Source organism: Canis lupus, chromosome 36 (genome assembly GCF_048164855.1).
Source record: "Canis lupus baileyi chromosome 36, mCanLup2.hap1, whole genome shotgun sequence".
NCBI lineage: Eukaryota > Metazoa > Chordata > Mammalia > Carnivora > Canidae > Canis > Canis lupus.
Window position 1 is genome coordinate 29761836 of NC_132873.1, and position 20064 is coordinate 29781899.

General features: G+C 39.8%; 1 protein-coding gene and 1 long non-coding RNA gene across 2 annotated transcripts in view; one reads left to right on the plus strand and one right to left on the minus strand.

Moving 5' to 3' along the window:
- Positions 1–5541: 5541 nt before the first annotated feature.
- LOC140625852 (uncharacterized) lies at positions 5542–20016 on the minus strand. The gene is made up of 4 exons (XR_012025135.1): positions 19226–20016; positions 11541–11583; positions 10308–10445; positions 5542–6381 (listed from the first exon to the last, which is right to left on the minus strand). It is a non-coding gene; the product is annotated as an uncharacterized lncRNA (long non-coding RNA).
- NEMP2 (nuclear envelope integral membrane protein 2) overlaps positions 8537–20064 on the plus strand; it is a 41249-nt gene continuing 29721 nt past the window's right edge. The window contains exons 1-2 of the mRNA XM_072813527.1: positions 8537–8654; positions 10202–10502. The gene's annotated coding sequence lies outside the window, so the exon portion shown is untranslated. The remainder of the gene's footprint in view (positions 8655–10201; positions 10503–20064) is intronic.

Here is a 20064-nt window from a genome sequence, read left to right on the forward strand (position 1 = left end):
AAAAAAAAGTCACAACAATCAAAGTGCATGCACATTTTGGTAGATATTTCAAAAATAGAAAATCCAATTATTGTGTATGAGGGAGTTTTTGAGAAAATAATCCAAGAATAAAAGAATTGTTTCTCAACTACTCATTTGCGGATAGAGCTTATTAATTTAAAAAAAAAAAAAAAACCATAAGGGCCATTAGAAAAAGTATTCTTCTTCCCCACGCCCAGGCCATTATTGTGGTTTGGCGGCTGAGCAGTGGGAGTATGAAAATGTCTACCTGGATGAAGGAGACAAGGTGAGGGGGTGGGTTTGTGGGAGAACAAAGGAGAGGGTGGGTGTGGGCCCGGGTCACTGAGCACTTCTGTGGGAAGAGGCTGGGCCCCTGAGTCAGCAAGGAGGAGGAGGCCAGGTTTGTGTGGGTGATGAGGGGGCCGACAGAGAAAACCAAGCCATTTTACAAACGTGAACTTTTAAGAAAATATCCATAGGATGGTGAAAAGAACACTAGGAAACAATTCATTAGCAATTCTAATTTTAAAAAGCAAAGCTTGGGATCCCTGGGGGGCGCAGTGGTTTGGCGCCTGCCTTTGGCCCAGGGCGCGATCCTGGAGACCCGGGATCGAGTCCCACGTCGGGCTCCCGGTGCATGGAGCCTGCTTCTCCCTCTGCCTGTGTCTCTGCCTCTCTCTCTCTCTCTCTCTGTGACTATCATAAGTAAATAAAAATTTAAAAAAATAAATAAATAAGTAAAAAGCAAAGCTTGTTGATAATGTCATCTTACAGGTAGTCATTTTCAATTTTAAAAATTATTCTTTTCTAAGAGTGTTTCTGTTTATATGTGGCTTGAGGAGTGATCTCAGAGTTACCTCCATAAACAAGAGTGGCCCAAAGCGGAGCAGAGGAACCAGTCGAAGGTTCGTGCTTGAGGTGACCTTAAATTTTCCATCTAAAATAAGGCTAAAATCCCGAGGAAGAAAGGGATGCTTTTCTTCCTTTTTTGTTAGCTGAAAGCATTTATATTAGGTTTCTTTTAAAACTGTGCTTGGGATTTTTTTAAAAACATTTACATTAAAGTCTGAAGGTGAAGCACGGACCCTGTACTATGCGGGTGAAGACGGATCCTGCAGCTCAGCTTCCTGAACAGCCAAGCCTCGCTCCGGCGGCGCGAAGCACACTCAGCCGCACGCTTGGCAGCCCGGGGCTGGGGGCGGCTGATGCGGGACAAATCAGTCAGCAGACAAGAGCAGCGCAGGGTGGCACAGGACTGCTGTCGCCTTAGGGCCCGGGTCTCGGTCACACCCCTTGGGAGGATGAGGAGGTAGACGAAGGGGGGGCAGCTACGCCAAGTTAACTGAGCAAGAGTATAAAGCTCCCGGGGAGGGAGGCCCAGGGGGTTGCCCCCAGGTTCCCGGGTTTAGGGGCCCTTGCGAGCTCTTTTGTGGAACCTTCCTAAGCAATCCTGTGGTGCCGAGTGGGCCCAGTGGGCTCTGATCACGAATCTGCCTACCTGCTAGGTCCACGTGCACGTGTGAGGTCCCTTTTGGTGACACCCGGGGCTGGGCCTGACTGCCCCTTGCCCAGGACACTGACAAATGCTTTTACGGTTCTTTGTCTCGTTTCGGGGTGTTTGGCACAAGTCGTTTCTGCAGAGGCTGCGAAGCAGAGTGTCGGGGGGTCCTGTCCCAGCTGCGGGACACGCAGGTTCCCGGGAGCCGCCCGACTCGGTGGTCTCCTGCTGGGGACCCCGGCCACCTGACCGGCCACCTCTCTCCTGACCAGGTACTGGCCCCGCACGGAGCAGCCTCCTGGGTGCATGTGACGCCCGAGGCACGAGGACGGAGAGTGGGACGCGCAGTGGGGGTGCCCACGGGTGCTCCGGGCCAGCATCTGGGAGAGGACAGGAGTCCCAGGCCCCTGTCACGGGAGCCTCCTGGCCAGGAAGTGGCCTGCTCAGACCAGCTTGCCTGGGAGTCCGCATCCCCTTCCTACTGGCTTTTGCCTGTGTTTTCCCTTGGAGCTAAGTCAGGGCTGCTGGGCCTGCTTCTCGCTCAGTTTCCCAAAGAGGGAAAGGACTGTTTGAATCTTTTCAGTCAGTCCCCTGAATCCCAGGTCAAAGATACCTCATCTTTCTCTTTTATTTTACTGATATCTTTTATTTTTTATTTTTATTTTTTTAAATTTGTATTTATTTATGATAGTCACAGAGAGAGAGAGAGAGAGGCAGAGACACAGGCAGAGGGAGAAGCAGGCTCCATGCACCGGGAGCCCGACGTGGGATTCGATCCTGGGTGTCCAGGATCGCACCCTGGGCCAAAGGCAGGCGCTAAACCGCTGTGCCACCCAGGGATCCCAATTTTACTGATATCTTTTAATTACCTTTTAACAATTAGCTTTTCATGCAAAATTTTTCTATGTGTTGAGGACATCCAGTCAAGGGCAAGATGAAACAGAAGAGCAGCAATAACTATACAGTAAAATAAAAATTAAGATCTTGTTTGTTTGTTTTTAATTAAGTTAATAGCCTCTAAGACTAGGTGCCACTAAAAATGAAAATCTATCTACAATATAATGAAGTAACTTAACTCATTATATTATGAGAACAGCTGTGATGTTATTTGTAATAGGGGTATTTTGACATTAAAACATTTTTTTAAATATTTAAATACCTGTATTTGATTTTTAAGAAACAGGAGCATCTAGGTGGCTCAGTCGGGTAGGCGTCTGCCTTTGGCTCAGGTCATGATCCTGGGATCCTGGGATCCTGGGATGGAGCCCCGAGAGTGTTCTGAGAGACATGGTGGTTCAAGGCAGAGATTACCCTCTCTTACTTCTTGAGTTTTCTCAAGAAGGGTGATTGGAGAAAGGGACAGGCTGCCAGAGAATAAACAGACTGAAGGAAGCAGAGAGAATCCAGCCCCTGGGAAAATGGTGGCAATGAGATGTGGGAACATCCCCTCCTCTTTCTGCCCAGTAACAACTTCTAATCCTCCTGGAAAAAGAATTAAAATGTTCTTAATGAGTACAGCTCTGTTCCATTTGCAATAGTAAAGCAGTGTATGAATTCTCTGGATACTTGTCATAAATGATCCAGATTTCTTATTTTTTAAAAAATACTAACCACATTGTAACAAACAAATATAGTATTTCAATACTTAAAAATCACTTGGAATATGAAAACTGATATTTGGATCCCTAATTCTACCCAGAACTCAGTCCATTAAATTTTTTTTAATGAGATTTCTTTGATTTTGAGTTATGTATACTGTTAGAATACAATTTTCAAAAAAGAGAAGATGACTAACATGCAAATAGTGAGTATGTAGAAAGATTTTATTCAATATGATAAAAACGAGAGAGCAGTATGATGCTCAAGCCAGTTCTATGAGCAGTTGAGGAGGGAGGTGTACGTAGGCAGTTGAGTAAGAGAGGGGTGAGTGTGACCTGATGGTGGCCCTAGCCCGCAGCCACTGCATTCCTTACCTGCCTCTGCCTACTGCTCCCAACCCTCTAGAGCATTCCTGTCCCAGCAGCAGGAACTGCTTGACCCTCACCTGCAGGCTCCTACTAATTCAGTGTTCCTTCCGGGCTAAAGAAAAATGGCAGCAGCTCTTGTCTGAACACTCTTACAACTCAGCAATTAAGTCACCTGACTTCTCATTTTGCTCTGAATCTCCTGCCCTCTGTCCTGAGTCTGGCCCACACAATATACAGAGTTAGTAGCTGCCTTAATCTCTGTGCCTCAGCCACAAGTGGAGACCTGGCTATGATTGTCACCCCCTTACGGTTCAGTTCCTGCCTCGTTGTCACCATCCTCCTCTTCAGAAACTGGTGACTGGCCCCTAAGTCCCAGAGCAGACAATTCTGCAACTTGGTTTTTTTGTTTTATTTTTTAAGATTTTATTTGTTAATTTGAGATAGAGAGAGAGAGAGAGAGAGCATGAGAGAGAGCACAAGTGGAGGGGGAGGGGCCAAGGGAGAGGGAGCAGCAGACTCCTTGAGCAGGGTGCCTGATGTGGGGCTCCATCCCAGGACCTGGGGACCATGACTTGCGCTGAAGGCAGATGCATATTACACATACATACATACATACATATATATTATATATTACACACACTCATATATATACTGTGTAAAAAGTATTTCTTAATATAGATGATGATCATAAAAGTTCAAAGCCATTCCTCTAAGACACAAAATTGACTAGGTCAGCTTCTTTTTTAAAATACTTCATTGGGGGATCCCTGGGTGGCGCAGCGGTTTAGCGCCTGCCTTTGGCCCAGGGCGCGATCCTGGAGACCCGGGATCAAATCCCACGTCGGGCTCCCGGTGCATGGAGCCTGCTTCTCCCTCTGCCTGTGTCTCTGCCTCTCTCTCTCTCTCTGTGACTATCATAAATAAATAAAAAAATTAAAAAAAAAAATAAAATACTTCATTGGATTCTCAGTGTCTAGCGAATAATGTTCAAATATTTAGCAAAATCTTCGCACTCCCATGATAGAGCTGCAGCCTACCTCCATTTCCTATCAAGCTTTCAAACTGGGGAACTTTAGATACTAAGAGAGCCACTGGAACAACAGTCTAGATCCTCCCCTATAGCAATAATTTTACCTGCTAGCAAGTATGGTAAATGCTCTTTTTGCATTCAAAAGCACAGACGTATTGCAAAGTAAAATTTAAAAGTTGCATGAATTTTAAGGTAAAATATTAGGATGTAATTAAAGAATCCCTGAAGGTTGGGGACAAGGTTCTCCTGTAAATGTTGGGGAAGCATTGCCCCAAGCATCGGAAATGCCCTGGCACACTGTCCTTTCACCTCCACCATGAATCAAAGTTACTCATATCCAACGACATGCAGGGATAGTGATGCCACCGGAGGTGCTCAATGTGCTGCAAGTCACACAAAGCAACTGCGGAAACTGATGTTAGCTAGTGGGAGAGAAGCAAACCAACGGGTCTAGAGTCCTAGGTTCAGGTGCCACTCTTTTTATTATTATTATTATTATTACATATTATTTTTATTTTTAAAAAATTCTTAACATATTTTTTTAAATTGGAGTTCAATTTGCCAACATATAGCATAACACCCAGTGCTCATCCCATCAAGTGCCCCCCTCAGTGCCCATCACCAAGTCACCCCCACCCCCCACCCACCTCCCTTTCCACCACCCCTTGTTCGTTTCCCAGAGTTAGGAGTCTCTCATGTTCTGTCTCCCTTTCTGATATTTCCCACTCATTTTTTCTTCTTTCCCCTTCAGGTGCCATTCTGTCACTTACAGCTCTGAGGTGCTAGACATGGCTCTCAACCAGACTGTGAGAAATCCGGCTGCAGCACCTGTCCCCCACGGGTCCTCAAGAAATATGTGATTGATATGGGGCACCAGGGTGGCTCAGTCGTTAAGCGTTAAGCATTCGGGCTTGGTTTCAGCTCAGGGCATGATCTCATGGATCAAGAGAGTAAGCCCCACACCGGGCTCCATGCTCAGTGAGGAGTCTGCTGGAAGATTCTCTGCCTCTGCCCCTCCCCCCACTCTCTCTCTCTCTCTCTCTCTCTCTCTCTCTCTCTCTTTCTCAAGTAAATAAATAAATCTTAAAAATATGTATATATGTGATTGATAGAGCTGGCTGGGCAAGTTTCACTGCCTGCCATGAGCTATGCAGGAATCTCTCCAAAGCTGAGCCCTTGGTGGAAGAGTAAACCTTTAACACGTGGAGTCCTCCCTGCTAAAATCTTAAGTCATTTAAGTCCTCTAAGCTCAATTTCTTCTGAGGAGTAGGACTCATAATAACAATACCTCGCTAAGGTTATTTTGAGGATGAAATGAGATAATTTATGAGAAAACACTGTGTAAACATACCTCCTCTTATACAACAATAAGAATGATTACTTTTATTATTTTCAGCTTATAACCTGCTTTGCACCTAAGTTTATTATGAAGTTGGTTTTCCCATTAATACCTGGAACCCTGGTTTGAGGACACATAAATTTTCTCTTTAATTGTGCCAGACGTAGACTGAAAAATACACATCTCTAAAAGCTCTCAGAGGACTTTATAACATTGAGAAAACGTTTCCTAAACTTTGCTGAAATTATAATAAAATTATCCCAGCTTAGGTAGTTATTAGCGATTTACCATTTCCAATTCCTGTGAAAATGTGGATTCTACTTGAATATTTTAAATCAATTTGGTGGATTCTAGGAAAATGACTACAGTGGCAAGGTAATTTTGAATCCACATCTCAATATAAAAACACAGAGCTACCCAATAAAATAAAAAACCCATGGACAACATTTACACTGACACTAGTAAACAGGGCATCCACGAAGGCTTCAAAATGCATGTAAGTACGGACAAACCACCAACAGCCACAGGTCCTGAATCATATCAGCATCTGGAAAAGGAAAAGCAGAGAGAAGCAGTGAAGCTTGACAGACTTTGACAGACTTGAGAAGAGGAGAAGCCCAAATTAGCAATGACTATTTCCTGGAAAACGTGGGTAGGTCTTGCCCAATCCAGCAGATGGTGAGCACACCAGGTCTGTTACAAAGACTGAAGGTATTTAAGCAGTGTAGGGAGTGTATGAACTCTCACTACACACTGACCTGTCAGAGCTTGCTTCCAAGGACAGTGTCACCTGGAAGAGAAATGCCGAGAGTGGAATCAGGATTGAGCTAGACAGAGACAGTAGAATAAAGATAGAAGGAGACCCCCCCCAAAAAAGTGTGTTGGGGAGAGGCAACAGGACCAGGAAATCTGGTAAGTCGACCCTTCCTAACTACAGGAAAATAGCAGAAGAGGGAGTTTGTGAAGGTAGAGAAGCTTACTTGAAAGCACACCTCCGGGATCCCTGGGTGGCGCAGTGGTTTAGCGCCTGCCTTTGGCCCAGGGCGGGATCCTGGAGACCCGGGATCGAATCCCACGTCAGGCTCCCGGTGCATGGAGCCTGCTTCTCCCTCTGCCTGTGTCTCTGCCTCTCTCTCTCTCTCTGTGACTATCATAAATAAATAAAAATTAAAAAAAAAAAAAAGAAAGCACACCTCCTACTAAAAATTGTAGACCATTTTCCCATAAAAATGAGAAAACAGTATTGAGGCTAAATCCTTTGCAAAGTTATTTCTAAGAAACATAGTAGAATAATATCCCTATATCAGAAAGAGAAGCAGAGAACAAATCAAAACTATAACTTCCTATTTTTTTTAAAGATTTATTTATTTATGGTAGACATAGAGGGAGAGAGAGAGAGAGGCAGAGACACAGACAGAGGGAGAAGCAGGCTCCACGCTGGGAGCCCGAGGCGGGACCCGATCCCGCGACCCCAGGATCGTGCCCTGGGCCAAAGGCAGGCGCGAAACCGCTGAGCCACCCAGGGATCCCTTATAACTTCCTATCTTAAAAGAAGCTAAACTACATTAATAAAATGATATGACACGAAATGAAAACATTAATCAACATTGTTAAAACTCATAAAAATTTAAAAACACTGCCACTGAGGAGGTAGACCTTAGGGGGCAAGTAGAAACTAAAAAAATAAAAAATAAAAAAAAAATTCAAAAGTGACCCTCAAGTAGAAGGAACACAAGAGCAAATTAATTAAACAGATTACGCCTTAAGAGAAATAAAACATAAAAGGAAAAATAAATTTAAAAAGACAAAAAAATAAAAGGACTAAATAACTTAAAAATGACAAAACAAAAGGACAAAATAAGTTTAAAAAATATTTGAGAGAAAGTAACAAATAGTGAAGACAGACAAAAGAAGATTCAAGCATAAGTAACCAGAATCTTTGAAGAAGAAATGCAAAACAAATACTAAAAACAAAAAGAGAACTTCCCTTAAATAAGAAACAGTGTGAAACTACATATTGAAAAAGCACACTATGTAGCTGAGAAGACTGACCCAGAATAATCAACACCAAGACATATTTCTAGTAAAATGGATGAACTTTAAAGAAAATGAAAATATTCCATTGAGTATGCAGTCAAAGCCACCAAGTAACTTACGGGGTAAGAACATTAGATTTTCATCATGGTTTGGGCTTTTTTGACAGCTATACTTTATGCCAGAGGAAAATAAAATAACATATTTAAGAGACACAAGAAGTAAAATGTGAACTGAGCATTTTATATCCTGCAAAAGTGACTTGCAACCATAAAAGGCATGGACAACAGTTACCAACATGCAAGAACTCCAAGAATATTATTTTAATTAGCCCCTCCTGAAGAATCTAGAGGATGAGTTTTAGACAAAATGATTTGAGAGACATCTATATAACGACTGGTGGTATATAGTAAAACATAGTTATCTGAAGAAATAATATTAAATGAGAGTTTAAAGAGGATAAATATGTAAAAGCTATATTCTTGCATAATGTAGAAATAGTACAACTGTAAAAATTACTGAGAATGGGGAGAGCATATAAAAATATTTTAAGCTGTTCTTTGTAATTATATTACAGTCGTAATATGTGTGTTGTTATTCTGAGCCTGTCATGTGTACAATGTGGATGAGTAATTATGAGATATTCTAATTCCGTCATCTCCTGTATCCTTGGGAACCGGAATCTTGTTATGGAGGAAAAGAGATACAGATATAGTAAAAGCATAAAAAGGACTAAGTAAAAAACTCTATAGTTCTGGATTTTAATTGGAAATATTGGCATACTAGGTAATTTATTTGTAAAATGATATCTATAAGTATAATTATCAATAGATAGATCTATTTCCTAGCTTTGCCACTGCAAAGGCCCAGAAACAATAAGCATCCCTGGAGCAATAAGCGTTAGCGCCTAGATTGTGATCTTGAAATTGTAAAAGAAATCAGGACTTTTAATATGACTGATTCCATGTCTGAGCACAGGATGAACCTGGATAGCTGATATCAAATATCAAAGAAGTTATCAAAAATTAGTATCGTATGTCAAAAGGGCTCAGAAACCAACCTGAAAAGAATTCTATTGGCCAAAGATAGGATAATTAGAGCTTCAAGAAAGAAGTAATTGCCATTGATTGAAACCTTATCAAATATGTTGAAATCATCAGTTCATGATATTTTTAAAAGCCAAGAGTCACCCTCTTAATCATAGGAAACAAACTGAGGGTCACTGGAGGGGAGAAGGGAGGGGACGGGGTAAGTGGGTGATGGACATTAAGGAGGGCACATGGTGCAATGAACACTGGGTGTTATATAAGACTGATGAATCACTTAACTCTACTTCTGAAATAATAATATACTATATGCTAATTAATTGAATTTAAATTTAAAGAAAAATAAAGATGGAGGAAAAGGTCAGAAGCCAAGGAATAGAAGTAACCACTAGAAGCTAGAAAAAGCAAGGAAATTAGTTCTCCCCTAGAGACTACGGAGGAAGCATGGCCTTGCCAATATTGTGGTGTCAACCTAGTGAAACCTGTTTTGGACTTCTGGGCTCCAAAAGTACAAGAGAATAAATTTCTTTTTTTTCTTTCTTTCTTTTTTTTTTTTTTTTTTTGAAGAATTTATTTATTCATGAGAGACTGAGAGAGAGGCAGAGACACAGGCAGAGGGAGAAGCAGGCTTCATGCAGGGAGCCCGATGTGGGACTCAGTCCCGGGATCCCAGGATCATGCCCTGGGCGGAAGGCAGGTGCTCCACCACTGAGCCACCCAGGCGTTCCAAGAGAATAAATTTCTGATGTTTTAAGCCACTAAAGTCATCACAACTTTCAACTTGTTACAGTAAACAATATGAAATTAAAAGTCATCACAACTTTCAACTTGTTACAGTAAACAATATGAAATTAAAAAGGATTCTTTAAAAACAAACAAACAAATAGGGGCTCCTGAGTGGCTCAGTCAGTTAAGCATCTGCCTTCGGCTCAGGTTGTGATCCCAAGGTCCTGGGATCGAGGTCCATGTTGGGTTCCCTGCTCAGTGGGGAGCTTGCTTCTCCCTCTCCCTCTGCCCCTCTCCCTGCTTGTGCTCTCTCAAAATAGATTAATAAAATCTTTTTTTTTTTTTAAAAGTCATCTTCAGAGAAGGCTAAAAAAAACAATTTATTCTCTTAAAAACTAGTAAATAGAAGAACCAAATACTTATCCTATCTTTTCTTTCTGAACTGTGTACCACTAAGTAATCAAGTAATAAATAAGGACAAGCATCTCCTTATGAAAGCATTCCAACCAATAAACGAAAAAAATAATGAAATTTGACTATCACCAATTTGCAACCTCCCAGTGAATTAACAGATCCAGACATCAACTGTTAATGATATCACAAAAGGAGACTCAACCAAACATCATATACCTCTCATGAAAGAACACAACACAACCTATCATCTTACCCCAAGTGATGAAACCTGAGTTCAATGAAGCTTCTGAATCCAGCTGCCAGTTCTCAGGAAATGCCCAGGACAGAGGAATATGCCACACTGCATCATGAATATGAAAACAGCAAACCTCCCGATGGTGAAAGGATGAACCTGTAGAATGAGATTTAAAAGATACATTAAAAAATACTTAATGGGCAGAAATATAAGGTTTGTGGATGTGCACTCCTGCCATATAATTATAAAGAAACACATGGAAATAATTACTATAAAAATTAGGATGGCGAGTGCTTCGGGGGCAGGTAGGTGGTTTGAAATTGGAGAAGTACATGGAGAGCTTCTGGAATAGCTGAAAAACTATTTCTTGCTTTGAGTGCTGGCTACAAGAATGTTTGCCTTATGGTAAATAACTCATTAGGGTATACATTCATTGTATATTGCTTTCTATACTTTTATTTTACAATAGATATAAGGATTAAAACAACAAAAATCGATTTAACATAAAGGATACCTGTAACAACAAAGGGAGAATTTCAACAAGATTCTCTCGTGTATTATTCAAGATTGATGAAGTGTTAAAAAGAATCTATAATATTTCTGGGGATTATACTATTTGGCAAAGAGTAAAAAGGGGTTGAAAACTAGGAAAAGGCAGTGAAGAACCAGGTGAAATGGGAAAATGCAAAGGAGGAAGAGTAACCTCTTAATCCTAAAACAAATCCAAGGAATATTAGTGGGTTTAGCTTTGATAATTACTGAAACAAGTTAAGAGCTTAAATATTTAGATGGATTATTCTAAGCATCGTTGTTAGGCAAAATATCTTTAAGTGAAAAAAGGAGCGAAAAAGGAGTGCCAACCTATATGAACATGTCCTTCCAGGGACACACCTGTCCTTTGTGGTTAGGACAGACAAATTCTAACTTGCAGGATGCATGCCTGAAAAAGCAGTGAACTCCCTCCTCCTGCATTCTGTTTGCTCCGGAGTCTTAATGTTTTATCCTGCCCATCATTCCAGGTGGCCAGTGGCCTAGTTAACTGAACTCCCTCACGTTAGACCATCCAGAACAGTCACTGCTCAGTCTACTCTTTCCTTTTGTTCCTTATCTTTTGCTTTTTCTACCATTCCTACTACTGTCTCCTTACATCTCCTGTTATAACCCAGGAAGTATTTGCTCTTTAGGGAATTCATTGTTTTAGAATAAAGATGTAAACCTGCTAAACAAGAGAATAGAAAGAAAAATACTCACTTGATATAGAAGCAACTCCCATTTTGAGTCAATGTGTAAATTTCTAAAAGAAAACACATTTTTTAAAAAGAAAATACATTAATCAAAGTTTAGGATAATGAACAAAACTCATCTATCAAGTCAGCCTAAATTTCAACTGCCATTTTCAGAAGCCGCCGAAGGCTTTTGGGAGCTGTCAGAAATATCACCATAGTGATTTCTTCTCTATCTATTGCTATTACTTCCCACCATGGAGACTGAAAATGCCAGATACTCAGTCACCCCATTTAGCCAGGGTACGGGGTAGTTCACTTCTAACAGGACCAGCAAGGGAGTCTGCTGAGAGGGTGAAGGCAGGAGCTTCTAAGAATGGCTTTACTTCCCTATTCGAGAGATGGAAGGCCCCTGCCTTGGGTTGCAGTTGTGTGGGAAACCAGTATTGGAAGCAATGGCAGCCTTTTTGTGCTATGAGAACAAGAGCTTACAGACAAAACCCAACAAGCCAAGAGTGGGGAAGTAGAAAGCTGGAAACAGTCTGAGACCTTGATAGCATGCTTAAGCTGCTGAATTAACCTGCCTTGGGACTTACTTCCAGGCAACATAATAAATGTCTTCATTATTTAAGACATGTTTAGTTGGAAATTAGTTGGAAATATCCTAATGAATAGATACTCTGATAATACAGGTAGAGTTTTTGACCCTGTCAGTAAGAACAGGGCCTATAAATCACAGGAAAGAAATATAAATGAGTGAGGGGGAAAGTTACCAAAAAGTACTAAATAATAATTGTTTTTTTTTCCTTTAGCTTTGTAGACTTTGATATCTAATTTTAGGCAGATAGACTCTAAAAGCAAAATAGGGGCAGCCCCCGTGGCTTAGTGGTTTAAAGCTGCCTTCGGCCCAGGGCGTGATCCTGGAGACTCAGGATCAAGTCCCACGTCAGGCTCCCTGCAGGGAGTCTGCTTCTCTCTCTGCCTGTGTCTCTACCTCTCTATCTTTCTTATGAATGAATAAATAAAATCTTAAAAAAAAGAACTGAGAGCAGGAAGACAAAATCCCTGTTTTAACTGAATCAAAGGGCTCCCGAATAATAGACAAATCTTTTTCGTCAATAAATGATCAACGAAGACAGTTAAGGCATTTAAACTCAAAGAACATCTGCAGTTTACAGCTTTCCATGAAAGAAAAATGGATTTTGGGATCCCTGGGTGGCGCAGCGGTTTGGCGCCTGTCTTTGGCCCAGGGCCGATCCTGGAGACCCGGGATCGAGTCCCATGTTGGGCTCCCGGTGCATGGAGCCTGCTTCTCCCTCTGCCTGTGTCTCTGCCTCTCTCTCTCTCTCTCTGTGTGACTATCATAAATAATAAATAAAAATTAAAAAGAAAAGAAAAATGGATTTTGAAATATAATTATTTCACTATAATCATTTTAATAGAAATTAATACAGTAGGGGAAAAAGACCTAGATTATAGAGAATGGCTGGTTAAAAATGCTTCCCAAGGGTGTGTTGGCCGCAAAGTAAACTTTGATAGAATTTCTTTAGGAATCGGGTAATGTGGAATGATAGGATTGGATGATATCCAGGTGAAAGATCACTCTTCTCTTTGAAAACATAAGAACTGGTTACTGGTTTTCTGTATCCTAGTCTCTTAAATTAACTCTTAGAAAGCTGTAACTCTTCAATCTTCTTTTTTTTTTTTTTTTTTTTTTCAGATTAACCAAATACATCCATTTTTTCTCCCTAGGTACTATTTTCTAGCCATCATCAACGAATCATTAATCACTTTTGAATATTTTTTCCGCCAATAATACAGTATAGTCAAGACGGTTTGCCTCAGAATTACTGATATCGATTCCTAGGGCATACACTGCACCTACTCAATAAGAATGTTTGGAAATGGGATTCTTACCCACACCAAAATTTGACAACCACTACTTTAAAGAATTCCACAAGTCTCTATTTGAATTGAAAGATTTGAATTGAATTTGACCAATTATTTTTTATAACTTTGCTAATTTAATACAGAGAACATATTATCTTTCTTATAAATTATAATTATTCTAATCCTTTCCGACATCATTCATTCATACTGAAAAGCTCTCTGTTAGTTTTGACATGAATTATTACTAAAATTACTGAACCAGTATATGGCAAGTCAATTTAAAAATATTTCTTAAATGAAATATGCTAAGAAAAACATGATCCAACGAGTCAATTTCTATTTTTTTTTTCCTTTATGAAGAGGTCTTGAACAGCCTGCTGTTGTTTTTTTCTCTCTCCTTTTATGTAAAATTCAAAAATGGGAATTTTTAAAAAGAAGACTTTATCACATACAGCTTCTATAATCTATATAGCATTGGCAGGTGTCATTGCAATAGCAGACTAAATCTTTCTTTATGAAAAAACACAAAATAGTAGAACTTTGTTTTATTCTAATTCATTTAATTAAATGTTCTACCTACCTAGAAACCAAGTGAAAGTTCCTAAGTAATTTCTGACATGAGCTAAATTTTACATCTGATTCATAATGACTGATTATAACCCTATGACAGTTACAAAAAATTAATTATTATGAAGAACAAGAACTCTAGAAACAAAAATGCAGAGGCTGAAAATTGAATTACCATCTTTTTCACACCATGTGGAAATAGTCAGAATTTAAAAAACTCAGGTCACTAAAATAATAATAAGCTTCCTCAAGAAGCTCTTTATTATACCTTTTTTTTTTTCAAAAATATACCATAGTATAGCAAAATGAATTATATAAAGTACACACAGTATCTTAGCTATGGTTACAAATTTGCTGAAAAAGCCACTTCCTGTCACGCATAAAACTTGTAAAACTCAAAGTTTAGTTCTAATGATTTTGAATCACTTGGCATATATATCAAGAAGGTACATTTTGGGCTTTTCCTGGATGAACTGAGTCAGTCTCTAGAGGGTGTGTCTTGGGAATCTGCATTTACAATGCTAAATGTTTCCTTATACCCACCCTGATAGCATTCTGGCAAAAGTGCCAACTTCTTCATCATCTGCTAGATCCAGATCCCCCAAGCTGCCATGCTTCATTCCATCTTAGAGGTGGATATGGGCTGTTTCCAGAAGTCCACAGCTAAGATCTGTGGCACAACAGGGCAACTGCTCCAAGAGGCAATGAATTTTGTCCTTTTTCAATAATCCCTTCTGGTGTAGAAGCTTTGGGGCTGGTCCTATTATCCAGTGACAATTGTTTTACATTCTTCTGTGAAGTTTAGTGGTGATTCCAACTACAACTTTCTCACTTCACTGACTCACTGATGGACAAACTTTTTCTCTATTTTCTAATGGAAAGGTAGAAAGCAAGCCTGCATAATATCCCAGGCAGCTTTGAACAGAAGATTCTGCTGGTGTCCTGTTTATAGGGGGGTTTGTTTTGGATTGGTTTGGTTTGGTTTGACTAATGAGTATATTTCATCTCCTAGAGGGATGCACACAAATGTTGGTATAATTTAGGAATAATACACTGCAATAATCGTGGTTTGTTAATAGCATCTGCTTCTCATGAGAAGGAAACAATGTTCCATGATGATGTTAAAGAACCTATTATAATATATTAAGTGTAGTGTTTTCTAAACTGTGTGTGCATGGATATTAACAGGTTTTATTTGAGAAAAAGAAATATCAGGCTTCAATTTGGGTGTAGTATGTGTGTAAATCAAATGTCTCACCCAGAATTCTTCAATCCAAGAGAGATCATGATGGAAACAACACAGCATTAGTAGGGTAAAAATTAACCTAGTATAATTTAATATATCATAGCTTTTGAGGGTCAGGAATATAGGGGCAGCTTAACTAGGTGGTTCTGGTTCAAGGTCTCTTGAGGACTACAACCAAGGCATTGGCCAGCACTACAAACATCTCAAAGTTCTGTTGGGAAATATCTGCTCATTCACTCTCCACAGTGCTGCCTCACAACATGGTACCTGGCTTCTCTAGCAAGAGTGATCCCAGAGGAAGAGAGACAGAACGTTCAAGATAGAAGCTGCAATCTTTTTATAACCTAATCTTGGAAATGACATACCATGTAGGCCATATACTATTCATTAGAAGCAAGTCAGTACTTCCAGGCCACATTCCTAGAGAGGAGCTTATACAAGGGCATGAATACCAAGAAATGGAGGGGATCTTTGGAGGAGTGTCATCCTAAACACTGCCTACTGCCAATTTCTTTATTATAGGAATTTTTAAGGACTTAATATGCTGTTTGTCATTGTGAATGTCTACAAGGGCTAATACAGTATGCTGGATTTCCCAAACTATTTGAACATGGATTCCTTCCATCTGTCCTCATTCTGTCAATATGGGCCTTGTGTTCTAAGAACTTACTGTTTAAGATGTCCTCAGCCCACTAGCAAGTTTGTTAAAAATGCAGAATCTCAAGCCCTACTCTAGACCTACTGAATTACTGGCAGTATTACTTATTCTTGAGTCTACCTCACCTGATATTAATATAGGCACTCAACTTTCTTTTGATTGGTGGTTTTTTTTTAATGGCATATAATTTCCCATCTCTTTCTTTTTAGCCTATTTAAGTATATCCCTAAATTTAAGGTATTTTTCTAGTAAATAGCATGTAAATAAGCTTTTGCTTATTTATTCAGTCTGACAACATCTGCCCTTTTATTAGATGTTGAGGCACTTATATTTAATGTGATTATCGATATGGTTGAATTTAGACCTATTTTTAAAAAAGATTTATTTATTTATTTATTTATTTATTTATTTATTTATTTATTTATTTATTTATTTATCAGAGAGAGAGAGAGAGAGAGAGAGAGAGAGAAAGAGGCAGAGACACAGGAGAAGGGAGAAGCAGGCTCCATGCCGGGAGCCTGACGTGGGACTTGATCCCGGGACTCCAGGATCGCACCCTGGGCCAAAGGCAGCCGCTAAACTGCTGAGCCACCCAGGGATCCCCTAGACCTATTATTTTTTAAGTTGTTTTATATTTGTCAATTTGTTCTTTATTCATTTCCCCCCTTATATTTGTCTTCTTTGGGAAATTTTATTGTACCATTTTATCTCCATTGTTGCCTAACTAGTTATCTCTCTTTTTAAAAGATTTTAGTGGTTGATCTAAGGTTTACAACGTATGTCTTTAGTTTATCACAGTCTAATTTCAAAGATTACTATATCCCATTAGGTATGGTGAAAACTTTATGATAGTATACTTCCATTTTCTTTTCTCTCATCTTCTGTGGTACTGTCATTCATTCTAATTCTATGTATAAGCCCCATAGTGCACTGCAACTATTTTTGCTTTAGATATATCTTTTTAAGTGATTACAATAATAAAAACTTTAATATTTACTTTCACTTTTATCATTTCTAGAGCAATTTATTTCTTTGTGTAGGTCCAGATTTTCATCTGCTATAGTACTCTTCCTGCCTGAAGAACTTCTTTTAACACTTTTTATAGTGAAAGTCTATATGACTGGAAATGAAAAAAAAAGAAAAAAGCTTCATTTGCCTTCAAGTTTTGAAAGATATTATAACTGGGTATAGAATTCTGGATTGACAGTATTCTTTCTTCTACTACTTAAAAAATGTCACTCCATTATCTTCTGGCTTATGCAGTTTCTAACAAGAAGTCTTCTGCAAGTTTTAGCTCTCTGCAGTGTATCATTTTTCTCTGGCTGTCTTTAAGATTTTCTCTTTATCTTCTGTTTTCATTAATTTTGGAAAATTCTCAGCTTTATATCTTAAAATATTTCTCCTGTCTCATTTTTCCTCTCCCCTCCTTTTGGGATTTCAACCTGTGTTTATTAAACCACTTGACATTATTTCACAGATCTTGGATATTCTGTTATTTCTTTCTTTTTTTAAAAAAATTTTCCACGTATTTCAGCATGGATAATTTCTACTTACCTATATTCTAATTCATTGTTTTTTTTTCCTTGCCATGTCCAGTGTTCTAAGCCTGTCAAAGGAATTATTCATCTCTAATAATGTGCTTTTACTTTCTAGCATTTGCATCTCTCTGCTGAGATTTCCTGTATGTTCACACAGGTTGTCTACCTTTTCACTAAATCCTTTAACATAACAATCATAGCCCAACATCTGGGTCATTTTTCAATCTGGTTCTGTTGATTGCTTTAAACTCTTTATAATGGATTTTTTTCTTTGCTGTTTTGAATGTCTTGTAATTTTTTATTGAATGATGGATATCCTTGTAGAAGAGCAGTGAAAACTGAGGTAAAAAATATTTATACCAGAAACAAGTATGCCTCTCTTTCTGTTGGATTAGAAATGTAGGTGATTGAGTCGATCTAGGATTTGAGCTGAGTTTGAGTTTTATTGTTATTATAACAATAAATCTGTTGGTGTACCACAGGATTTTTTATTAAAGATTATTTATTTATTAAAGAGAGAGAAAGAGAGCACACACAAACAGGAGGGAGGGGCAGAGGGAGAAGGAGAAATAGCGGGGAGCAGGGACCCAGGGCTTGATCCCAGGACCCAAGATGATGACCTGAGCTGAGGGCAGATGCTTAACTAACTGAGCCATGCAGGTGGCCTGTACCACACGGGTATGGAAGCTGGAGTGCTGAGGATTTTTCTTCTTGCCACTTAGTTTTCAGCAGTCCTTGCATGCCTGTGTTACGGAGGGACCTCTCCCCACGTCCTTTTTCCTCCTCAGTACGGAGTAGGGTTGCTTATTGCTAGTGCTTGGCTTGTGGCGCAACAGGCTTCTCCATTCTCCTGCTCAGCTTTGGTCTTAGGTTAAGTCCTGTATAGCTCAGCCTTTGAGGTGGGGGCTTTCTCAGGATTTCTTCCACTTCCCCCGAAGCTGACAAATCCTGCCTTGTTTCTGTGGTACGTCTTCAATAAAAGAGTTTCCCAGAAGTTGCCAACTTCTACTCTGTGTTAGTTCAGTTCAAGCCCTTGAACCCCAGTGTGTCCTGCTGCTCCCCATGTGCAGAAAGTTTGCACTTCTGTCTCTCCCCCAGAAAAGAGTCTTTGCCAGGGTCCTGCGGTAGTAGTGTTTTATGCTCCTTCCTCAGTAGCTCTTCTCATATCAGAGAAAGGTTTGGGGAAGTCAGGGGAGGTCTCAAGGTTGTCCCCCAGTGACCCAACTACCACCTTCAAAGACTCTCCTCATCTCTGGAAAAATATTTATTACTATCCTATAGAAAGGAATGTGGTGTTTTGACTTAGCTTCTTTACAGCTATTTACTAAAGATAAGACACACAAATAGTAATTTAAATATTAATCTATTATCCTGCTGCCTGCTGTTTACCGGATGCTGCTGCAGGAAAACATTTGTCTCTCAATAATCTACCTGTTTCTTCTAGCTATTTTTCTTTTCTTTTCTTTTTTTCTAGCTACTTTTCATAGTGCCACCCAAAGTTAAACTGTCAAAATGAATGACAAAAAAAAAAAAAAAAAAAAAAAAAAAAAGCTGTTGTGCGAGAGGCTAGTGCACACCTCACCCTTGGACCCAGAGCTCTGCTCTTTCTCTGGACACTGTCCGCCGGGCCAGACAAGGTAGACGTTTAATAGCAGCTTATTTGTAAAACTTATCACCTTGAACAGTTCCTTATAAGGAGATTTCTGACCTTACAGAAATCTGCGGGAGCACACATGGTGCCAGGGATTTGAGGACAGTTGGTTAAATCTTACTTTGACACCAGGGAAAGTCTAGTTATTGAGTCCTACTCATACCTGTGGGGAAAATGAAGCTGAGTTATTTTTAGAGGATGATTTCTGTCACAAATGGCTTCTCTGAGGCACCTAAGCAGAAGACCAGAATTAGAAAAGGGGAAATGAACTTTTGTTCCAGTAAATGTTCAGTATGAAATATGAAATCACATTAATGAGTTTTCAGAGCCTGAGGAAGATGTTTTTTTAAAAAAAGGCAATATAACTGACTTAAGTCTGCAACTTCTAATTATCAATATTAAGGCCACTCAAGGTATTTTTCCCAGTTTTATGGAGATGTAACTGACATTTAACGTTGTGTTAGGTTTAGGTGTACAACAGGACATGTGTATATCGCAAAATGGGCATTACATCCGTCGATCCATCACCTCACATAATCATAATAAAATTTTTTTGTGTTTATTTTCTTGACAGCTTTCAAGTCTACCTTACGGTCTCGGCCTTAGTCACCGTACTGTACATCACCAGGACGTGTTTGTAATTCTAAGTTTGTACTTTTTGACCTCCTTTGCCCATTTCGCCCACCTTCCCCCACTCCGTCCCCCTGGCCACCACCAATCAGCTTTCTGTATTTTTTTTTTTTAATGGTTAATTTTAACATGTGTTCTACTGGTGAGGGAACGTTTTACAGCCTCTTTGTACTGAAATGTGTTCAGGAGCTGAAACACCCAAGTCCGTGTTACTTGAGCAACTGAACTGCCAGTCTGTCGTTACAACAGCAAGGAAAATGGGAAACAGGAAAAAGGTTTATTGTTAAAAGGGGGTTCCTGCAGCACAGGCTCCCCTCCCCCGTGGAGCACCAGCCCCCGCCTCCAGGAGCGCCCCCTCCCCCCCTCCTGGAG